Below are 21,447 nucleotides of genomic sequence, written 5' to 3'. Positions count from 1 at the left end.
TTTGTATGGGTACAGCTTCGATAAAGCAAGAATTACAGCCGTTTTGTGTTACCATACTCCATCCATAGACGGCTATCCATGTATACTGACAGCAGACAGGTATTCTGCTACATTTACAACTTCACTAAGAACAAAGTATTATAAGCGAATGAAACTCGGCGTAATGGTAGAGTCGTCTTAGAGGGAAATTTTACTATACTTTTTTCCAAGATACTTACATTAAATTGAGAGCAATAGAGCATTTTACACTAGCTCTAGAAACGAATTTCTTATTCTACGTGGCTCTGTCGACGGACACAGGTTTTTGTCGGAATACAGCTTCGCTGTAGAACACCTCACTTGAAAGCCAGTCATTTTTCTTGACTCAGACTTGCGGCCGCTGCATCATTCGGATCGCTGTTTAATTTGGCACCCGAGTAGCTCGCGTCGCTCCTCACACCGACACGCTCCTTGTGGATCGACGCGAAGCAGGGCCGTGTTTGCGCTCGGTGAATTATTAGCGCGGGAAGTTCCTTTCAAATCGGGCGTTTACACCGTCGTTCGCTCGCGTGTTGACAAAGAGCGGGGCGAAGACGATCGAGGAAGCGAGACGGCTGTCGAGCAAGTGCACCCCTTTTCTCTGTGCTTCCTTCCCTAACGACGAGGGACATTCACTTCCTTCTAGACTCACGGGAACGCCCGGCCATTCTGCTCGCGCTCGCTATTATGTGGCGGCCTCTGCGAGGTGAAACGACTCCTCAAGGTATACAAAGGTACGGAGCTGAGATGGTGGGCGCCATGGCAAGATCGACGGCCGGCACAAGAACTAACTTTCCCACTGGAAAACATTTCTAAAACAGCGCTGGCTTTTTGTTTATTAGCTTAAGAAGCAATGTGTGTCTGGCCCTAGTAAAAATGTCTCTCTCCACCGCATTTCTACCCAGATCCTTGCATCTGCCGATGTGGCGTACCGGCTGAGGCTGACAAGCTTTTAAAGGAGCACTGACACGAAAATTTCATGTTCCACTTTTATTGTTTTTATCGATGCTTAATGGTCTGGCGAACCCGAAACAGCCCTTCAAATACTTCAGCGCGCGATAGTTAATTACAGTGAACGGCCTGAAAATCGTTTGTTTCAAATTCCCGCGCTTTCATCCCGAACGGCGCATATGACAGACTCCCGGACAGACGTCACCGCTTTGTGCGGACGTCACCGGCGCCCGCATGAGAGGCTGCTGCGCCCGCTCGCCGCTCGTGGGGTCGCGCGCGTGAAGGGACGTCACGAGTTTTTGACGAGCGCTGTCGCGTCACTTCTTTTCCGCTCTTGGATTGACGTCACGCTGATGTCCATTTGCTGAGTGCCGCTCCGCGCGCTGCTCCGTCGGCGCGATAAATGAGATCCAATTGAACTACGTTCTTCGCGTCGCAGGCCGCTCATATTTCAGCCAGGGTATTATGTTGAGTGAAGGAAGCGAACTGTGCAATAATATTAACGCCGAAAATTGGTGTCAGTGCTCCTTTAAGATGGTTTAGTTGTTGGGGCGCGCGACACATGATTTCGTGGGTTCGGTTGTCAGTCGCGCAAGCCGTGTTTCTATACTCGCTTATGCCACCCATTCTCAGGAAGCGCTAATTATTGTGTCGCTTCCACCACTCTATCGGCAAGATCGGGATGGGGCTGGGAGCCCGCTGAATACGGCCCCACAGTGCCGCTGGTATAAACCTTAAATGTGAGAGCGATATTGTAAGTTACTGCACTCCGCACCAACTCCCATGTGCACAGTACAGGCGAGCCCGCTTATAACGAACACAACGGAAAACCGAAATCACTTCGTTATATCCGCTTTTCGCTATATCTGGACAGAAAATCTATGTATACCAATGGTAACGGGAAATGAAGATTTGTTCGTTATAACCGCTATATCGTTAAAACCAGGTTCGCTATAAGTGGGCTATACTGTATAGAGCTGATAACTCCTATTATTTATGTCTTCCACAAAACATAAGACAATAAAGCTGATCTCATTTGCGGCGGCCGCTTTTCTGATGGAGGCGAAAAGCAAAAACGCCCGTGTGTACGAGATTTCGGCGCACGATAAAGATCCCCAGGTGGTCAAAATTAATCCGGAGCCCTCCACTACGGCGCGCCTCATCGCCTGCGTTGCGTCGGCGCGTTAAACCCCACAATCAATCAATGATCTCATTTGCAGTCGAGTCAAAAAAGACAGCCGCTAAGCAAAAGAGCAAACTGAACCAGCATTTGTCCCGTTTCTTCATTTCTGGTGTGTCGTCTTCTTCGCGTTATCTGACACGCTCAATTTAGCATCTTACCCATTCGCCCAGCAACGTGTTTTCGTACAAGCTGATCTCCTTTTTATTTTCTAGTAGCGAGAAGAAACACGCGAGACAAGCAAATAGATAAATCTGCGTAGGAGGGCAGCCTCGCATCCGGGTTGTGAGTGCGAACCGTGTGACTACAAAAACGCCGGTTGGCGTGTCAGGCTGCCTGGCACACGCCAAAAGCGGGGGACGCACAGCTCGGCTGTTTCAGCGGCGGGTGGCGATGCTTGAAGAAGGGACGATTCATCTGGCACGCGGAGCAGGGGTCAGGGCCGCTGATCGAGGAAGGTCCCGTAACGGTGCCGTCCGGCCTTGCGAGGAGTTCGATCGAGGCCCCAGCAGCAGCAACAACAACCACTGTCGCTTAAAAAGTTAGCCGCTTTGGTTTTGGGGTCAACCCGGCCCGCGCGATCGCCCGCGTGGAGGTGCCGCGAACTACGGCCCGGCACGGTTCGCCTACTCGGAACACGACAGGCGAGCTCCCGCTGACGCCGCGCATTGCAAAGCGACGCGTACCGAAAGCCATTCCTTTTTACCCGTAACCAATGTCCCGGCTTTGACCTGGCGCGCTTTGGCTGAAGCAGCATTTTTCAGAGACGTAGGTTATTACGAACGTCCTGTTTCACCGCTTCTTTTTCGTCTCTACTTGGAGTACTTCTACGAGGGTTACGCCCCGGTGGAGTAGAGTGCCTTGGAGGATTAACCGCAGTATTTAACAGTAATACTTTCATAAGCTTTGTATCGCGAACGCCTGCAACACCGCAAACGTGAACTTGGTGGGAATACGACTGGCGGGCATTGTGATTTAAAGGTCATTGGGGGGAGTTGAAACCTTTGAGTGTACCGTTATCATTGTAAAAGTTGAAGCGTGTAACCCATGTTCTGTGTTCGGTAAGAAAATTGCGCTCGAAAATTCCTCCTGGAAAATTCCTCCTGGGCGCGAACTATCCTAAGTAATAATATTTAAGCAATATTTAAAATGCTTAGCTATAAGTAAACTACAGAGAAAAACTATGATGTGACGTCATCTCGACCACAGAGATGGAACGCCATCGTGGTTTCGTGATGCGGCCGCGGAATTTTAGCTTCCACAGCTTTATAAAGAAACTAACTCCGTTTATTTACGCTAGATAACCCAAAAAAAAGATTACTTCGGGCTAATCTGTACACTGTAATCGGAAATGCAAGGTCCACAAATTAATTTCTGTGCTCCTTAACACCATCACTTTTTTCCTACGAGTTTTGTTGGCTTACAGCCGTTCAATTTTTGAAAGAAATCATAGGGAAGTGGGTTTTCGAAAGCTTGCAAGCCATTCTCAGGAAGCTTCTTTCCCGCAAGTGATACACGACAAAAGAAAAAGACAAGAAAGCTACTAGGGCGACAGTAAAGAAACAACTCACCCCAAATACCGTAAAACATTTGTTGTCTTCAAAACAGAGGAAGAACGGTGCGAACGTTTCTAAACCAATGCCTAGTCACCGAAATAATGATCATAAACGCGTGAAATCGGGATGCAGCTGCCAATGCGCTAAAAATTGAAGGCGCAGCGCAGTTTCTCCTTCCCCGACAGCGCCTCGCGCGCGAACAGTGCTAACGCACCATCGTCGTAATAGTTCTCCCCCCTCGTTCTTCTGCCGACAGCTCGCGGGGTCGTCCGAGGTTGTTGGCGGGTGATGCATTCCGCATTCCTCCATCCGTCTCCGAGACACGTGCGGGCGCATTCCCGGTCGCTCGGCGTCGCTGACGATCTGTCAGCACGACGGTGTCCGCACTCCGTTCGTGAGCGCGCGCAGTTTTGTGACTGCAGCTCGCATTCGCAACCAACACATCAAGTGTCCCTCGGAACAGCCAGCAGAGAAAAAACGAGGAAGCCTGGAATGCTGATGGCAAGCTCGTTGAAGAGTTGGCCTTGCGAGTTCTTGCCGGCAATTTCTTCCGAATGCTTCTCGCACCTTTGCCCTGCGAGGTTGAGACGGGACAGAGTTAACTGGTCGCGTCGTGGAGGTTGTGTGAAGGACGCTTAACGGCTCCTTCCTTGAGGGCGAAGTGTTTTTGTGTGTCGGCGTGTGCTGGACCGCCAGCACCTCCGTCGCTGCGGTGTTGCCGTTGTTGCGAGCGCTGGTGCTCACGTGCCCGCGTGGAGCGGTTTCAGCGTCATTATGAGATCACCTTGTATCATTTCGAAGATTATTCCTTCTTCTGGGAATTTCGAAGCAAAGTGGAAATAATTTTTCTCCTCTGAACGCAACCCCATAGCGTGAGACACGAGTGGAGTTACTTGGCCTACACCGCTGTCTTTCTTACGCGTGTTTAAGACAAGCAGCTCTTGGCACATAAACCAAGGCCAGTTGCAAATCCCCTGGCGATAAATATGCTTAGCTTACGGCAGCAGTTATTTTTACGCAGATAAGTTTCTTGGTGGAGAGTTCGGCTTGATCTAGCAGTCTGTTGTGGTATCTGGGGCAGCCATTTAGTCGGGAGCTTGTGACTTTCTTATTTTTTTTTTGTTTGCGTCTTCGACGTTTTACTGACGTGGACTGTGTGTTTTACTTTTTTTTTGTAAAGATCGTGTGTTCATACAGAGGAGTTTGAGTCACCGACCTGTAACTGGGTGAGTGTCCGTTTTATGGGAATGGCGTTTTGAATGCCTACTGCCTGTTCAAGCATCTGTGAAAATAAATAGTGCGTAAAAGCATGACGTGGCCGTCTGTTCTATTAGTAATCAAGTCAGCTCGTACTCACTGCTCTCTTGTTCAATTCTGAGTGGCCTCTGGCACTGCATCCGGCAGGGCAGAGGCACGTGCTTCTTTAGCCTTCTCTTGCCCCGCAAGCGGATTTATTGCAGTGTCGCAATAATTACGGCAGTTTATTTTTATTTGCTCATTTTAGTTTTATGCGGAACGAGCTTGACTTTCCCTTCCGTATATTCCTGCCTCGTCGTACCAATGGAGGCTATAGTTCACCTGCCATCTTCCCCCTCATCTAATAGGGCACAAAACTGCCTTCGAAGCCGGATCCAACTCAGCATTTAATTTTATTCAATTCGAGCAGAGCTACCACCGAACGTGAAGCTTGGAGGCTTATTTTTGTCGGTTGGTCCAGGGTAAGCTCTCAAGATGGGTTACGTTTCTTCAGAGTTAAAATATTACATTCACCCGATGCGCAGCCCTAAGGGTCCATTTCACGTGGACGTCAAATTTTCGGCCGCACCGCTGTCAAAAGACTGGAGTAATAGAATGAGCACTAACTACGAAGCTTTTCGATGCGCGGTGGCCGAAGGCCGTGACTCCAAGACGTCCCAAACAAGGCTCACGTTCAGAACAGTTTTTCCGTCGACACCATTGTATTGCATTCGAATCGGTTCGCGTGAGCATATCCGATAATCCTCACAGGCAGCAAAGCATAACCCAGCTATCAGTCTTGCCTGACAACGCAGAAACGTAAGCGAGTTGGTTACTACAGCAGCGAAAGATTTAAACAGCCCAGAAAAGGAGGAGGAGACTATATCTCGTGCGCTCGTCCTGTGTGGTCTCTTCACTTTGTCTCGCTTTCTCTGCGCTGCTAAAACGTGTTTCCTGAGACTAATTCCCACTGATGGGAAGAACTGGATCATCCCTTTCACCAGTCGGTGGCGCACACAGCTTCCTCGTGCCGTAGAAAAGCGCTCAGCCGTCCACGTCACGGGGCCGATCGCCGAGGGAAGCAGTCGTCCCAGATATTCGTCACGACCCAAGACGAAGTGGAGGGGAAGAAGAAGAAGCTGATTCCACCTTCAGCTTCCGAGAAGCCGAGCGCAAGGTATGGGAATGCGAAGCGAGCCAGGACGATAGTTCTCTTGTAGTCAGTGGCGTCCTTGCCTGGCCATTGTGTCGGCGAAGCCGGTCCGCGCGCGCTGCCGCATTCCGGCGCGCGGCCTGTCGCTGTCTGGCGAGCCATCCCGAGACCGCTAAGTACGCCCACAGCGCCGTGGAGTTGTCTCTGAAAAGCGAGTTACGGACTGCGCTCGGAACCGGCGCTCGCAGCCTTGACGTCTCTCTCGCGCTGTCTTGGCAGAGCCAGCTTACTTAGCTTACTCTCCAGTGCGCTCCCCTCAGCCTTGCGTGCGAGACATTGCTCAAAAAAGCTTCTTGTTGGAGCGTGATCTGTTTTTTTTCTTTTGTTTTCTGTGAGCGGTCACGTCGCACGGCTCGTGTGCTAATACATGTACAACTGTCGTGTTTGTTTGAATACGTCGTAGATGCTACAAGTGTCTGGAAAATCGTATGGTTGTTCGCTTCGTGATGACTGACTAGCGCAACAAGATCAAATAGAGCGAAAAAAGACGACGAAAAAAAAGTAAAATAAGCGATAAATTGTTTTTAGTTCCACGGTGATTTATTCCACAGGCTTTATCGCCAACAGCTTAAGAGGGCAATGTACGAAGGGTACTTTACTACAAGGCGGGGCAAAAAAATTGATAGAGGGCGCAGGGCAAGTGCTGTGCCGCTCTTTTCTTTTTAGCGCGCTGCGTACAATGTCTCAAATCGCAAGTGATGTAGCCCTACTTTGAAAGGGATCTTAGAAAAACTAGCGCAAAATCTGGTTTACATACTTAAATGGACTTCAAAGTGAATTGTAAACATTGTCTGATTACAGCACCAGATTCATGTATAAAATTCGGAGGCAATGCTCTGATTTTTTTTGCTTCGAATTACCCGCATTTTTTAAACGAGGAAAGTTTTTTCGTAAGTGGCGTTTCTCTCCCACAATCCTCCGCGCCGATTTACGGACTTAATAAAGCGTGAGCTCGAGATAGTTGGTGCGCCATATATCAAATGACGTTAAAGAGGGGGAAGGGCTGGGTATACGCAATTGTGTTGGGGGTTTGGGGCATTTGAATGTAGCGTGATACAGGTTAGGGCGTCCTCCGCAGGATGGGCATCTGTCTGGGTACATGGCAGGGTAGAAGGTGTAGCGCAAAAACAGACGAAAAGGACGTGGAAGAGACGGAAAGACCCATTGCGCGTCTACCACGTCTTCGGCCTGTTTTTTTTTTTTTTTGCGTGTGTGCGTGCTTAACGTTGATTGATTGGCTGACATCAGCTATGACGACAAGCTGCCACGGGTTAAAGGATAAATTTAGGGGATTTAAATGTTTGAACTGTACAATCTGCGCGTGAACCAGCAAAAGTCGCCACTCACCGGTCACCACTACGACGGTGAAATTATGTATTATGAAGGCTGTGATAGCATTTAAACACAGTGCAAACCAGTGTGACGTCACTGTGGGACGTCACTCGCGAAAAACGCACGGTAGTTTCTTTTCTGCCACTTGGCGCCTTTAATACTGAACGACTGGAAAGAAAACTTAGGTCGGCTCAACGGAATACGGAACAAAGGTTGATAGGAGCAATGCTAAGGGACAGGAAACGAGTTTCCTGGATCGGAGATCAAGGCCGAGTGGAAGATATCGTGGTTCAAATTAAGAAAAAGAAATGGCTGGTCATGCAGTGAGAAGAAATGACAACCAGAGGAACACCACGGTAACAGAGTTAATACTAAGAGGCAGGTCTAGAAGAAGGGGAAGGCCAATAACTCGATGGAGGGACGAAATAAGAAATTTCGGAGGCAAACAATGGGCTCGGTCAGCGCAGGGCGGAAAAGCAAGGAGGCCAATGGGACAGGCTTTCGTCCTGCAGTGGACATAGGTTATTGTTGTCGATTATGGTTATGATGATGATGATGATGACTATGGTGCCGTCACTGCTGTAGTTGGCGTTAAGGGACGCGAACAGCGCGTGGTAGTTTCCCTTCTGGCGCACATTGCAGGCACACTAAGGCTGTAGGCTTTTGCTAACTACTCAAATAAAATATTACGTGAATGCAAGCACAGATGAGACTTCGACAATTCACTTCAGTGCTCCTTCAAGGGCTTCGAGCTGGTGCTGTTTTTTTACAAACAGCATGCAACTCGCATTTACGTTGCTAATTTTATCCTCTCCCACCTACGATTATTGAGAATCACCGCCGTACTGCATGCGGTTTCTGCTTGTCATCGCCCCCTTCAATGCACGTCCCGGGGCAGAGTTCCTGGAATTGACCAGATTATTTCGTGCACACCCTGTAGAGCGGGAACTTTGTTCTTGAATTCGCGTGCTATTCGTCGACGCCGACACTTTACGTGTATTAGTTTTACTTGCACCCCGTTGACCCGTTAATGAGTTCGTTTATTATTTTATACTGTTCACAAGCCCCTTATCATACGCCCACTAGCAGGACATGTACGCCCCGAGAGGAAATGAATTGTGCACGCTGCTGGGTTTCCCAGCCAATTTTCGGGAGGCAGATGCACCCGTTCAAACATTTAATTGACCAGTACGCGTAAGGAAGACTTTGGCGAAACCGAGTTTCCACCACTTTTACCCTGATGGCAGAAGAGGGCAGGAGTGTATTTTGCTGTGCGTATCTGTGACAGGAAAATTGTTTTTTTGTTGTTACCATTCCACGCTTCACGTGTGCAAAGCAGAATTTTCATTTGAAGTCTAGGGAGCGTCCTGTGTGCACTTTTTTTTTGTCCTTGTTTTACTTTCGCTATATACAGTGAAATGTATTCAGGATAAACACATCAATTACATGGAGTTAAAAAAAAACTGTGCCTACCAGTCGTCTCCAATTTGGCTGTGCATGCCCGAAACATATTTCAGAAACTTAAAGCGTTCGCTTTGTTGATATGCATCGACGGCTACAGCCATGTAAGATGGCGTTGGAGGGAACGACAGGAACGTTTCACCCCGCAGTGCTCAGCGTAGCATACGTTGGCTTCTGCTCACGCTGATGCCGCGAACAAGAGGCGAGCAGATGACCGGAATAATGGTATAGGAACTTTGTTGCGCGCACCGCCGATGTCGTCACGTGCTGTTAATAATAAGTAGGAGTTCACCAGCGCGTTTAACCCAAGTTCGCTGACGTGCGCAAGGCCAAGCCTGTGACCTTCGAAATCCAACGAGTTTCTACCTTACACTACGTTACAAACAGAAAAAGAATACAATGTACAAAAGAACACAAAGTAGAATGGGTGAGAAGAATGGGTGAATTCTTAGAAGAATGGGTGAATGGGTGCGAAAGTAGAATGGGCGAAAGCGCGAATGCGAAAGTAGAATGGGTGAATTCTTATCTTATATTGTCAACATGCTTTCGCTCAAAAGTTACGGTACCTATCTTCTTGACTTCCTTACCTTTTCTCAAAGTTTTAGCCATTTTCATTGCGCATCCTGTATCATTTGTAAACTGCATTCTACTTTTTGTCGCGATATGCTGACTTATGTATTCTATTTTACTACACTATTTCTTTGTGCATTCTACTTTCTTTTTGAAGCGATATGCTGGTTTATGCATTTTATTTTTGCTGCACTGTTTCCTTGTTGTTAGTAATTTTGACGCATTACTCCTGTATATTCGAGACAAACGTGTACTTTTTCTTTTTCTGCCCCCCTTACTCAATGCCCTACACAGTGGGCCTGTAAGGTACTTGTAAATAAATAAATAAAAATACAAATGTGGGCCCTGTTAATATGCGTCAAAGATCTTTATACCAAACGCATCAGCATAATTCGGCAGAAGATTACTCGAACTAATAGTCGAAGGTTACTCGGAAGCGCTGCGTTCATAGTGTCGGTGGATCGAGGGTATACCCCGGTCCCCAAGATACTTGAGTGTTAAGCTGCGTAGGACTTCAACGGCAGAAATAATTTTGAACTGGATCAGAATATCGGTAATTGTGCGAATTGGAACGGAAGAGTCACAACCACTAGCTTGCTTTTTTTCTTTCTGGTCGCTTTAAGCAAATCTCGCGTTCATGGCTTGAATGCGGGGCTAGACTCTTGAATTTCTGCGAAAACGCTTCCTGCGTTGATCCTCTCAAAGAAGCCATACGTTTGGCGGCTCTACATGGACTAGACCACCTTCTTTCTTCGTTTCCGGAGCTGCAGAGTGGTCACAAAAAAAAGTGTGCTCCGATTTGCGAATAAAAAGAAAACAAGGAAGAGGGACAAGCAGCCGTATTTAGGAAGCCCCGCTGGGCATTTTCGAAACGAAGCTGACGAGCACGGGTCGCTAGTTAGGGCGCAGGTCCCGGAAGCAGCGGTTAATCCCGACCAGACCCATCGCGTTATCGGCTTCCGGCGGACGTTGGCGGCGCGTCCTTTGTACCGCCAATTGATTGACGCGGCGCTGATTGAATCTCACGGCCGGACCGGCTTTGCACGATTCAATTAACCCACCTCCGGCCGTACACCCCGGGCCCGACCTGCGGAGAAGCGGCGTACGCGACGCATTCGGACTACGTCTCCCTCTCGCTTAGCTGCCGTTTCCTTCTTCGGCGACGTCGAATGCAGATACGGAGAGGGCACCTTCGGTCGCGTTTTATCCAGACGTCGCGCCGGGCGGGCGAGATGTCCAAGGGATGGGGTAGGCCATGAACTGAAAGCTATTGTAAGAAGCGAAGGCTGTACGGCTTACGAGACAATGCGCGACGTCATCTTACGGGACATTTATTACCCGTTCTTTATTTCAGCACGCCCCACTTCTGCATTGAAGCTTATTTATTTACGGCCACTAAGATGGGCTGATGTGGGAGAACACGGCTTTCATGCAAGCGCGGCACACCAGCATTGCACCGAAGTATTGTGTTGAACGAAACTCTTCCTGTGACACGAATTTATTATGGGCTCGGGCTTTTGGCGTATAATATCGTCGTCGTAACCGTCGTCTTGTGTAGTCACGGTACTAAAACACCGGGACAGTCGTTTACGCCTCGCGCTAGAACGTAACGCGTGCTAAGAAAACACCGGGCACTCGTTTACGCCTCGCGCTGGAGTGCTTCGTAGCGCATGCTAAAAAAAACAACGAAACACTTGTTTACGGCTCGCGCTAGAGCGCTTCGTGCTTCAAAGACGTGACACTTTTACAGCAAAGCTGTATACCTTTACCCCCCAACAGTTTTATTTCCGTTGGCAAAAACGCCAAGGCGCCAAGAATACACTCATACACTGCATGCTTCGCTCCTCCCCATGGTTAGTGAAGATGGCCTGGGAGGGATTTTTTTCCTGCTGCTGAGAGATCTATCAAATGTCGGTGCTTCTCTTTTGATTACCATTTCCAAGGTGACCTGGTCATTATAATTCTGCGGCAGTGTTTGCTTGATGTCAGAGTTGGTGGGAGCTTTATGTGGTAAGGCAAAAAATGGCATTTTCAGTAAAAAGAAAGAGCAACATCCTGCACTTGGGATGGAGTTTGATGTACTTGCACATAAGTATTAGACTGACCCTTTGTTTTTCAAACACCTTTAAGTGTACTTCTGCGGCTGCATGGCCGCAAGAACTCTTCGCACCATTTTTACCAATCGTACACGTGGGAGCCTAATTGCCACATTTGTGGCTTAGTGCCAGTCGTGTTCCGTCGCCGTGCCTGCGGGGTTTTTCGGCTTTGATATAATAGCGGCATTATTCCGTTCTAAACGCATGAGAAAACCGCTTGCGTCGTCAAAGAAACGCTAAACAAGACAGTGTCTGTGTATAAGACGTGGCTTTTCACTACGACACACCTATAGTATATGCGCTGGCCAGTAACAACAACAAAAATATATCCAGCCCCACTGACCAATCCGTGGAGATACCGCGTCAGTCCATTGAACTGGGCGCTAGGAATAGTTAAGTAGGAACATGTTTCGCTGATTTGCTTTAATCGACCAGATTTAGGGCAAATCCCCAAGTTGGAGTACGTTTCTGCGAAGAAAGAGTTTGACATCCACCTCAAGGTAGCCGTACGGCTACAAAGGAAAGCTGTACAGCTTACTCAGAAACTTCCCAGTTGAAGAAAAATACGTTCTGGTCCAAGATCAGTTGAAGGAAAATTCGTCCTGGTCCAGGATCCTGGATTAGGACGAATTTTTCTTCAACTGCGTACTGGTCCAGGATCAGTTGAAGGAAAATTCTTTCTGGTCGAGGGTCAGTTGAAGAAAAATTCGTCCTGGTCCAGGATCAGTTATAGAAAAATTCGTCCTGGTCCAGGATCAGTTATAGAAAAATTCGTCCTGGTCCAGGATCAGTTATAGAAAAATTCGTCCTGGTCCAGGATCAGTTATAGAAAAATTCGTCCTGGTCCAGGATCAGTTATAGAAAATTCGTCCTGGTCCAGGATCAGTTATAGAAAAATTCGTCCTGGTCTATAGGATCCTGCACCAGGACGAATATTTCTTCAACTGCGACGTTTCTGAGGAAGCTGTACAGCTTTCCTTTGTAGCTGTACGGCTTCATTGAGGTTTTCCTTCGCTGGTTTGTTTCGTTCTGTTGGTCTGTTGATTGATTTGCGTCAGTACATGCTAAGGATGGAGGGGTAGTTTGGCTTTCCCAAATCTGTGGTGCGCTCCAGCGGAACGGGAAAGATCGAACAGGGAGGAAACGCCGTAACCGAAAACGCAATATTTTCCTCACTAACTTGAAAAGAAGGGTGAACCATCGCTGTGCATTATGCCGAGTAAAATTTCTTATGAAGCCCGCGTGATGCTTAAAGGTTGCGTAGTCGAATTTCCCTAGGAAGGGTAAAAGTTTGCAAAAGCTTTTAAGTTGCTAAAGGATGTCAAACGCGTACAAAACATTTAGCTGACGAGGAGGCCGCTTTTGTTAATGCGAATTGAACCACCGTCGTGCGCAGGACTATAGTCGTCGTTCTTTAAATTTCTTTCCCGCTGGCGTGCATTTTTGCATTACCCATAAAGCTGCTTCTTTTTCGTTATGTTCATTGCGTGTTACGGGCAGACACTGGACGGCACGCCTGGATAACGATGCACAATTACCCCAGGAAACGCGGTAACGATTGTCGAAGGTCGGTAAACGTTGACCAAAATTTGCATCAGCATGCACGAACGCAGCCTATTCCACGTGTTCCCTATACTCAGGGTACAGTGCTTCAGTGAGCACTTACTCTCAAATGACCACTATTAAGGTATCTCGGCTTTCTTCCGGTACTTTTTTTATCCTCCCTCGTCGGAAGCGCGTCTTGAAGTAGTTGCAAAGACTTGCACACGCCCGTTTCTCGCGTAAACACTTCAGGCGGCTTAAAAAGGAACTGGGTCAATAAGAACGCACAAAGTGCTCTAAAAATGGCGCAGGTGTTATCTTCTGCGTCGAAAACAATTCTGGATCCACGACTTTCCGTAGCTACCAAATAGTTGAAAATATGTATGTAAGTTGAAAATATGGTTAGTGCAGAAAATCTGGCCCACATAAACTTGTTTTTCGCGTTTGTGTATAGTCTGCGTGTGTTCTTGTCAGATTTCCCGAAACTGTTTTGGCTACAAAAACGCTGACACAAGGTATGACATTCTACTCTGTGTGCGTATTTTGTGCTGAGTTATAAATACAACCCTCTCTTCTCCCCTCTAATTTTCTCCTTTTATATAAGGAAGAGAAGCCAAGCCTTAGCCGCATTTAACAGGCATTCTCCATTATCCGGTGTAATTGGTTCAAAAAACAAAGACACGTACAAAACGGCAAAAGCGACGTCCGCCTTCTTTCAAAAGGCAATATTCGAAGCCCGAAAAACTTTGCGCGGCAGCGGTTGTGGTTCGCGCTTAAAACGAACACCCGCTGCACGCACGCAGCTCTCGGAAACTTAACCACAAAAAAGGCGGATGACTGGATAGAGGAAAGGGCTGGCGCTCAATCGTTACGCCATTTATCAGAAACCACCAGTGCGGAACCTTAAGCGGAAGTTATCACTAGCTGCAAGTGCTTTTCCTTCTCTTCCTTTCAATGACGTCTCACTTTTTTTAGACTCGCGAGTTCAGCTTCTCGTGAATTTTTTAGTTGCTGTGGCGTATCCACCTCGCAGTGTGACGAGGTAGTGAACGACTTCCTTCAGTCGTGACGTTTTTGACATTGCAATGCCTCGGCACGGTAATTGATGCATAACAATGTAATTACTGCGCTCTAAACGTATGTGTGTGAAAACGGTGTATCCTCTTTCTTAGCTACCCTCCACAAGTGACAGGAAGTTAAAAAAAAAAAATTCACGCATCTCCACGAAGTGAATCATGACGAGTGGGCGAAGCACTGGGGATCGTTCTTATCGTAAATCACCCGTGCGAGTGCTTACTGCTGCTAAAACGATTTTCAATCCAATGCAATCCAATCCAATTCAGTTTAATCCAATCCAAATCCAATTAAATCCAATCCAATCCAATCCAATACTCCTCGCGCATGCGCAGCCCGGCTCTCCAGGAGCACACGCTCTCTCTCTCTCTCTCTCTCTCTCTCTCTCTCTCTCTCTCTCTCTCTCTCTGTGTGTGTGAACCTTTTATTTTGTTCTTGTTAACCTTTTGTGAACATTTTGTTCACACATGTTTCGATTTACACGGTGCTGTGCCGTGAGCACGGACGCCGGACGCCGGACGCCGGACAAGCCTCCGCCTTAAGGTGTTTCGCCCCTAAAACAGATAGGCAGAGGCAATGCGTGCCATCTGTTGAGTGCGACCATCTTTTGGGTGTTAGTTCAGTACATGCTCACCACGACCAATTTTCGCTCTCTGATATCCTTCCAATAACACGAATTTAAAAATTCGCCCTGCTTACGGCAACTCAGAAACTAACTGTAGCTCCGAACGGTATGCTTCGCTCGATGGGCCCGATATCGACGAAATATCAAGTTTAGCAAGTAAGCAACTGTGGCTATTATTTTTGCGGCCACCGAAATGGTCAGCGTGAGGTACCCGATATATAATTTGGCAGCAAGACATGTCATTCAAACACTGTCTTTTCTGCGTAAGGACGTTACGTAACCGTGCAATTGACGCACGTACGCACATTTACTGTCCGCAGCCTGGACATGGATACCTGCGACCAGTTTCATGCGAGTTAGAGGGGTTCGCTTTTGTTGTCGACGTTGCGTTTTCGTTGTAGGCGAAACACAAATGTGCCCGTGTGTTCGAGATTTCAGGGCATGGCACAGTAACTTGTAGCCATTTGCTAGGGCATGCTGCATAACCCAGGTGTAATGGCTCCAGCGCATTGTTACGCAAAACTGAAGTTTGCAAGAAAAAAAAAAAAGTTATTCGGGGTGGGGGAAAAGAGAAATGCAGGGGGCATCACTCGTCGAAAGAAGTTTTCAGCGCAAAAAACAGAAACCAGACGGATGGCGCGGAACGCAACACTTCGCACTTGTGTACCTCCTATCTTAAGCTCGTGCTTCGCTGTGTAAACTTTCGCACCACCAACAAAACAGCCAGCTCTTTCAACTGCAGCCATTTTTTAAAACAAATAATCAACTGCGTAACATAAAATACGATATAGCTGTTCATTCATTCATTCATTCATTCATTCATTCATTCATTCATTCATTCATTCATTCATTCATTCATTCATTCATTCATTTTGGACATTCCGCACCGTAGGGCATTGAACGTCGTCCATGGTTCTATTCGAGAACTTATCAATGCAAGCAGCTGCAGGCACTGAACCATACGAGTAATATATTTTGTTTCTGTAGGTAATTCTTCCCCTGTAGACATCTTTCCTAGTCAAGACATTTGATGCTCTTTTTTACGGCTTTTGATTATACTGTTACGTTCGTTTTATGGATCTTTAGGAAAATTTCTCCACTCGCTTTGAATGTGTCGACATGCTTATAATGAGCACGAAAGCAAGACATTTCTTTCCATTGGTGGCTGGAATAATTTAGATCGATATGTGCGGGGTCTTTACTTAACGCTGCAAAAGCAGGACCTTCCTGCGGCATTGTTTGGAATGACTGAAATTGTATCCCCGTCAGCTATTGTGATTTATTAAACTCGTGCTTGTTTTTTTTAAACTTGGGCGAGACGATGCAACCCGAGTTTTTACGTCAATCTTTGACTGGATTACATATTGCTGCACAATTTTTGATGACTATCGTAAACGCAACGCGACGGAGAGTTTTCGTGCACGCGCCTTCCTAATTGGGGCGACGGTTAGCGAAGCACTGATACTGAAAATGTTCACGTGTACGAGCTATCGGCGAACGATGAGAGACCCACGTGATTTAAATTAATCCATGGATCTGAATCCGTCCTCGTTAGTATAATGGCCAATTAATATCCGCTAGTCAGGCGGGGAGATCGGCGTTCGTTAAGGTTTCGATACGTTAAGCAGCAAATTCCAACGATCCTGTGTTTCCTCAGAATTCACAAATGTACTAATTGTTTATACTTTAGCTGTAACTGAACTTTTCAGGGAAGAAGAACATAGCCTATTCATCCCTTGTGTTTCTATATAGCAGCGGTGGTTATGAGTAAGAGGACACGTTTGATACGAAAGTGGTAAACGGACCATTGAGAGAAAAGACGGGCGTTGGCGTCTGCATTGACTTCTAGATTACTTTTTGTCAGACCCGCGTCGTGTGACTCATCAAGCACGCGTCGCTTAAAGGGGCTAGGAAGACAAAATACAACCTCGTTCAGTTTGAAAGAACTGCCTAGTCTTTGGTCGACGAGGTATCAAGGCATGAACGAGAGAGGGCTCCTGCGTCTGTTGCAAGCCTTCGTAGTCAGCCAAGCAGCATACGCGGGAGCCTTCCACCGTTGGACCAAGACGGAGGAGGGAAAGATCGACGCCGCCATCAGGAAAGCATACAGAAGTGCGCTGGGCCTGTTACCAGGCATGAGAACGTCGGCTTTGCTGGCTCTGGGAGTGCACAACCCTCTCTCGGAGATAGGCGAAGCTCAACGAACAGCGCAACTAGCCCGCCTAAACGGCACAAGGACGGGCAAAAGCATCCTGACTCGGACCGGGCTCAGCTTACCCGGAAACGGGGAGGCTGAGAACGGTGAGCTGGAGGACCAAGTACCCACAAGGGACGAGGCGGCGAGAGGCATCATCGTGTTCCCGCTGCCAAAGAATGTCGACCCAGAACGGGATCCGGAGCGGCGCAAGGCAAGGGCGGCGGCCCTAGCAAGACAGTTCCAGAGCGACGAGAATGCTGCGTTCGTGGACGTGGCCAAACACCCAACGAGGAAAGAAGTGTTCGCGGCGGCAGTCATCCGGGCGTCAACGGGTGAGCTGATCAACGCGGGCACAGTACGAGCCAAGACCCCGGGCCAAGCAGAGGAAGCGGCGATAGGTCTGGCGATGGGAGTTCCCGGCATCAAGACGATCCTGAGTGACTCCAAAACAGCGATCAAGAACTACGCCAGAAGCACGATCTGGAGGGGGGCTGAACGGATCGTGGGGCTCGCCAGAGCCTCGCGAACCTCGGACGGCTCCCCTACCGGACCGACCATCACCGTGAAATGGTTCCCCGCCCACGTGGGGGACCTACCAAATGCGGTCAACCGCAACGAAGAAGCAGACGCAGCCGCCCGTGAACTCATCAGATGCCGGGATGGCAGCGTGGCTCCTCGTACGGAAGACAACGACGAACACGCACCCGAACCCCTGACCGACTATGGCGACGTTCTCAGAAGATTCAGGGAGGGCAGAAGAGTCTACCCAGCGCCGCATAGAGATCTCTCTCGTGCGGAATCAGTGTTACTCAGACACTTACAGGTGAAGTGCATGTTAACCCCGGCGTTGGCGCGCCACATCTGCCCGGAGATGTTCGCAAGCCCTATGTGCAGTGTTTGTGAACAAGAACTCGCGACACTCGGACATATTGTGCGGTGTGATGGTGCAGTGCAACCGAGCAGTGACGCGTCCAGCGGAACTGCCGGTGAAGAACACGTCAGTGGTAGAGGCGCAACGAGCGAAGACGAAGATACCGACCTCGTCCCCGAGCAGACCCTACCCGGACAGATGGAGCGATGGATTCGCTCTATGGACTGCCAATCCCAAAAATGGGCGATCCAGCGGCTTGAGGAGGCGCTGGCCAGGCAGAAGAGAACGGGAACCAACGGCCCGTCAAACCGGGCCGAAGGGACCCAAGTATCTGATGCTAGGCCAGACGTAACCCTCGAGATCTAGGCCCAGTGTTCTTAGGACTCTATTAGACTAGAGCACTAGAAGGGTAGTCCGAGCCCTGCGCGGCCGGAAACTACCCGCACGCAGGATCCTGTGAATAAAGTCTTTTGTCTCTCTCTCTCTCTAGTCTTTGGTAACTCGCCCAGCTCTATACAAGCCACGAAATAAGTTTGTTAAGCTAAAGGTAACCAAGAAATATTGAAAATGATTAACAGGGAAAATTGGGTGTGTTGGAATGTGGGTAATAGCCGCGATGTAGCTCGGGTAACGTCACTCAAGCGCGCCAACAACGCCCCGGCTAAGAGAGAGAGAGAGAGAGAGAGAGAGAGAGAGAGAGAGAGAGAGAGAGAGAGAGAGAGAGAGAGAGAGAGAGAAATCTTTTCAGTAAGTTTCAAGTTATTTAATGGGCGCAGAACAGTAACATTTGGCTGGAATACTCTGTGGCCCCCAAATCTAAACACTAGATGCGCTTGTCGACCACGTCCTGAAATCATTTCCGATTCTGAAGAAAGTTGAAAAAGGTGTTACAGGGTCATTTTAACTAAACGTGAGCAAAGAACAGCTTCCACTGCGTCTCGCGTTTCGTCAAAACGTCCGCAGCGCTGTTGCGCCTCGTTGCAAAACGGCAGCTTCGTGCTTCCCAGGGCATTGCAGCGTGCCAACTGCTCGCGTGTTCTACCTGGAGGGAAAGAGAGGGCTCGGTCATCATCTTCGGCGCTCGCATCCCAGCCACAATCAGAGGAGACGATCGCGGCGGCGACGGGCCTTGGCACGCAATTCGCGCGCCTTTTTTCCGCTGCTCTCTCCTCTCCTCCGCCCAGCGCCGTTACGACGCTAAGCGAGGTGTCGTGCTCTCTGCCGACGCCGCGTGGACGTCTCTCATTCGACCGATGACGACGAGGGTCGAGGAGCCCCGGAATGTGGACAGCGGCCAACGTCCTTCGTTCGCCGTCGCGCGCTGTGAAACGTTGCAGCAGGCGAGGACGAGCCTGCGCGCGCTTACTTCCTCCAAGACGGACCGCCCCGGTGAATTTTTAAAGCGCCCACACCATACCCGCGCTCCCGGAGATACGCCGTCTGAGATTCGAGCCAAGACGGAGGGAAGGAACAGGAATATTGAGAGAATAGCGGATTTGAGCAGTGTTAACTGATGGGAGTTCACGTTAGCACGACCGGGAGTGCGACATTACAAACACTATCTATGCCTGTCATGTTTTTTTTTTTTTCACAAGTTATGTATGTATAAGTATATGAATCCTTTATTTGTGCTGTTTCGGTTGTCTGTCGTTTTTAGGCCCTTTTTGCGCTGTCTTTCTTCTTTCCTTTTTTATTTTTTTCCCGTTTTTTTCAAGTCATGTATTAGAAATACCACAGTTGACTTTTTGATGTTGTTTGTTACCATGTCCTGCGGATTGAATAATAACCCTTTATTGTGTTATCAGAACTGTTTTTTTTTTTACTTGTATTATTTGTATAGTTTGAACTGCAATGATGTTGCTGTGTGTCGTGTGCAGCGTCCATTTGGGCCCAGTCAGGCGATCGCATGTGTCGCCTTTCGCCCATGAGCCGCTGCATTGTGCTGTACTATTGTTCTTGAATAAATAAATAATAAGGAGTGGTGCGATCACGGCGAAGTTTCTGTGGCGCCGCTTCCGTGTGGACACCCCCAACCTTGCCGCTCAGAATTATGACCACCGAACAACCCAGCGAAATCATCGCAGGAAAGTGATATTCAGCACAGTGCAAGAGGTCAACTTGGGTATGAACTCTGTACAAACAGTTTGCAGAGATTTGGATAGTTTTTGTGTAATTCGGTGCCAAAAGATACTACCCATACACGCGAAAATAATCTACGCGAAAATAATTCTCGTTACTCTGAATAACTCACTATTAATAACTTCTGAAAAAAGGCAAACAAACTGTGATGAGCCGGAAAACAGCAGGTCTATATAAGAAGGAAGGGGGAAGGGAAAAAAGCGCAACTGAATGTCTTAATCCTCTTTAAAGAGTACGTTTCTTCTTCTCTGTTCCAACACGTGTTGGCGTTCTTTCAGGCCCACGACACCATTTTAATCTACCAGTTACAAAAACGGAGCTTTTGGTGGTTTTGTGAGCCTGAGCCCATTCCTAGTTCTGCTGCACAGGAATGACGAATTGCATTTTTTGTTTTTATTGCAGCGTATGTGCGAGACACGTGTATAACCTTTCACTGCGCAAAAAACAAAAAGGAGCGTTGATTAAATGGGCACCGAGTGTCGTTACACAACTACGGTATTTCAACATTACATTGTGCATGCCGCAGTTTTCCTCCGCTTTTCGTATTTCGCACGCCATTCGTTCAACTTTCGACAAAAGAAGTGCAAGCTACGCTGCTGCAACACAGCTCATATTTCTGCAGGGATGTGAGCACTCGTGATTTAAAAATTAAAGAAAACCGCTAGCAGGAGAGAAAAAAAATAATTTGAGCCACAACGAATGTTTGCATTCCCGGAACTGCAAACACTCGCCGTCACTAAGCGTGATGGGCTTTTAATCACTAAAAATATACAGTCGCGTGAAAGGTATACATATAACACAACTGCGCAAGGCTTCAGCAGTGGACCTGTTGTTTATCTCGATTCGCGCTTTCATGAGAAAGCTACCGGCGCGGTTGAATTCTCATGTGGTCTGACGTGATTGGATCTGCGCGCCGTTATCCATGATATTTTAGCGCGCGCAGCCAATCACGCGATACCATGTGAGACATCAATCTCGTCGTAAGATTTTCGGTACACGATAGGATTTGTCCCCAGGGCTGAATGATTGGAGATGGCGGAAGAACATGGCGGGTAATACGCTGTCGATCGCGCGGTACGCGTCATGCGGAACTGTGTGACACGGTGAAATCTAAGCTTCGATGGTCGGGTAAAAGATTCGTAGTTGATGAAACTGGTGATCGCCGACCAAAGGTTTATTTAAAAGGCAAAAAAAAAAAAGACGCTTCGGTGAGGCTCAGTGAACAAGGCTTCCGTATGGAAGCCGAAACGCCTCTTTACCTTTTTAAATAAACCTTTGGTCCGCGATCACCAGTTTCATCAACTATGAGCGTGACACAATGCAGAAATATGACACAATACAACATGGTGATGGGTTCTAAGCAAATATTAATGCGTGTATGACACT

The 21,447-nt window shown here is 48.1% G+C and overlaps 1 protein-coding gene and 1 long non-coding RNA gene across 2 annotated transcripts in view; one reads left to right on the top strand and one right to left on the bottom strand.

Annotated features, from left to right (window-relative positions):
• Cda4 (chitin deacetylase Cda4) overlaps positions 1-21,447 on the bottom strand; it is an 87,162-nt gene that overhangs the window by 40,997 nt on the left and 24,718 nt on the right. The window lies entirely within an intron of this gene.
• LOC144174182 (uncharacterized) overlaps positions 5,738-21,447 on the top strand; it is a 251,175-nt gene continuing 235,465 nt past the window's right edge. Inside the window, exon 1 of the long non-coding RNA XR_013323439.1 lies at positions 5,738-6,118. This is a non-coding gene — a long non-coding RNA (uncharacterized LOC144174182). The remainder of the gene's footprint in view (positions 6,119-21,447) is intronic.

This window comes from Haemaphysalis longicornis, unplaced genomic scaffold, assembly GCF_048455015.1.
Source record: "Haemaphysalis longicornis isolate Haplotype H1 unplaced genomic scaffold, Haemaphysalis longicornis Haplotype H1 scaffold_3, whole genome shotgun sequence".
NCBI lineage: Eukaryota > Metazoa > Arthropoda > Arachnida > Ixodida > Ixodidae > Haemaphysalis > Haemaphysalis longicornis.
The sequence above is the reverse complement of the archived record's forward strand: the minus strand, read 5'-3'. Positions and strand labels throughout refer to the sequence as shown.